Source organism: Phyllostomus hastatus, unplaced genomic scaffold (genome assembly GCF_019186645.2).
Source record: "Phyllostomus hastatus isolate PE091 unplaced genomic scaffold, TTU_PhHast_1.1 phas_contig_34, whole genome shotgun sequence".
Classification (NCBI taxonomy): domain Eukaryota; kingdom Metazoa; phylum Chordata; class Mammalia; order Chiroptera; family Phyllostomidae; genus Phyllostomus; species Phyllostomus hastatus.
Genome location: NW_025333857.1, coordinates 61,515,696 through 61,518,132, shown reverse-complemented (window position 1 = coordinate 61,518,132; position 2,437 = coordinate 61,515,696). Strand labels below are relative to the sequence as shown.

General features: G+C 41.6%; 1 pseudogene; it reads left to right on the top strand.

The window, feature by feature from the left end:
* Positions 1-1,166: 1,166 nt before the first annotated feature.
* On the top strand, positions 1,167-1,481 carry LOC123820293 (annotated as a pseudogene).
* Positions 1,482-2,437: the final 956 nt, after the last annotated feature.

Here is a 2,437-nt window from a genome sequence, read left to right as displayed (position 1 = left end):
CTCTCTCTCCTCTCTCTCTCTCTCTCTCTCTCTCTCTCTCACACACACACACACCCTACCCCAGAATCAATAAATATATCCTTGGGTGAGAATTTAAAAAATAATAAAAAGTATTTAAAAATTGGAGGACAACTTGGGTATAATTATCAATATTTTAAATATGTGCATCCTTTAGCCTGGCAATTCCAATCTGGAAATCTATCCTAGCGAAACAAACAAAAAAAGTTAACACTTAATAAACCGTAACTGACATTATCAAGAGCAACTTGTGATAGAAAGAAGACTATCAGACACTCAGTGGGTGCCCACTGCCATACACGTATTACTTATTTAATCCTTAAGCAACTCTTCTGTGGAGACATTATCATCCCAATTTAGCATTCTGAGAAACTGAAGTTCATGGAATTTACATTATGCCTAGTTTTTTAAATCTCAGTTTGTTCATTTATAAACTGGAGCCCAATTGCCTCAGATTCAACTCCTAGCTCTGCCACTTCTAACTTTATCACTTAATGTAACTTTGTATCTTAAACTCTCTGAGACTCAGTTTTCTCATGCTAAACTCTAAACCCTTCTTCCCATAGTTTTTGTAAGAATGAATAATATAGGTAATGTGACCAGCCCACAGGGACCATTCAAAAATGGTAAATTCACAAAACTATGAAAAGGTGGAGCTGGAATTTGGACTTACATCCAAAGCCCAGGTTCTTTCCTCTAAATAACATGATGGGGGAAAACCCCAGTGTGCAACTCAATGTACAATATTAGACTACATGACCTCCAAAAGACAGGGGATTTCCCAAAAGGATTTAGCTGCTTCAAACATCCTTCTAAACCTAACTCAGTGCCTCAAATTTCTACTATTGGTTTCATTTCATTGGGTTAAAGCTCAATTAAAAGCCAAATGTTTCTCTTGGGATGTAAACTAACCACATTTTTTCTTGCTAAAGTGTTTTGGCACTACTTTTATGTTAGATGTCTATCACCTAGCAAAAATCAGGATACAGGAAATATAAAACCAAAGTGATGTAAGATTCTACAAAATAAAAAGAAATGCCAGGAGATGTCTACAAGAATGGCTTCTATTGGTTACTATACAGTGCCACTTAAGGAGGCAGCAGTGGCTGCAGAGGCAGTAGCTGATTTGGTGACAGAGGAAACAGAAGATGGCAGATTTTTTGGAAGGACTGCCCATCTACAACAAAAGCAGTTTTAGTCAACTTCATGCCAACTCTGTGTGTAAAGCCTTCAGTCTACGCCCCTCAATCTACCTGCCCACACCAGAGTGCCCATCCAAACAAATCACTGTGATAGAAAAAACAAACATCCTTTTGCATTACTTACATCAGCAATGGGACAACAAGAATGCTGTCAAGAACAGAGACCAGGGGCAAGTGGACCTCAAGGGCTAGAGCTCAGCACCCGCTACCCCCTACAAGGTCACATGGACCCACAGACCAGACATACACAAGGACACTTAAGACTCACAGTCTCCCATTGGTGCCTCCTGTCTTGCCTGCTGCTGACCCAACCTGCAGTGTGTAAGCACTTTGTCCACCAGCGCACATCCTGCCATGTACACCACTTCCAGCCTCATAGGAGCCAATGTATCCATTTTCCTTGAGTCTTTAGTTATGCTGTAAAATGTACCAAGCGATGGTTAAAGGGGACATCAGGCCCAGTAGTGTGATGCTGGTAGATGCTTCTTAAAAAAACAACACTGTTATTCACTACACCACCCCACCCCAGATCCTCTCCTGCCTGCCACTCAGTCCCCAACCTGGCCCCCCTGGGAGAACCAGAGTGTGTCTGCAAGTGCCTAGACTTGAGCCCTGCTGCAACTGGGTAACAGGGGTGGGGCACTTCTCCCTGCTTCCATCTGATCGGGCCTCAAAGTCCTGGCTTTGACTCCAGTTCCACTGGGACCTATTCCACATCCAGACCCTGCTCTATGTGTGCACCATGGGGAGAAGTCAGCCCTTTGGGATCTTTCTCTTACAGTCATTTTGCCATGGTCTGGTGTATACTCTGTGACCACCCCAATGAAAGGATTTGTCCTAACAAAAAACGACTTCCACCAAGGATTGAACAGACATGGGGGTAAGTCTCCCAAAGTTAAGTAGCACAGAATGGGAGAAAGAACTTTGGACTCTGAATCAGGAAGCTTGACTCATAACTAACACTGATAAGTTCTAGCTAAAACTCTACTATATAGCATAGTGCCTATAGCTAACAGAGCTGTATTGCATACTCAGAATTTGCCAAAAGGGCAGATCTTATGTTGTGTTCTTACCTCAAAATAACAATAAAATAATAATAATAATAATAATAATAATAATAATAATAATAATAATAATGGAGGTGGGAGGAAACTTTGGGAGGTGGTGGATGTGTCTATGGCCTTGATGGCGGGGATAGTTTCACAGGTGTATACTTC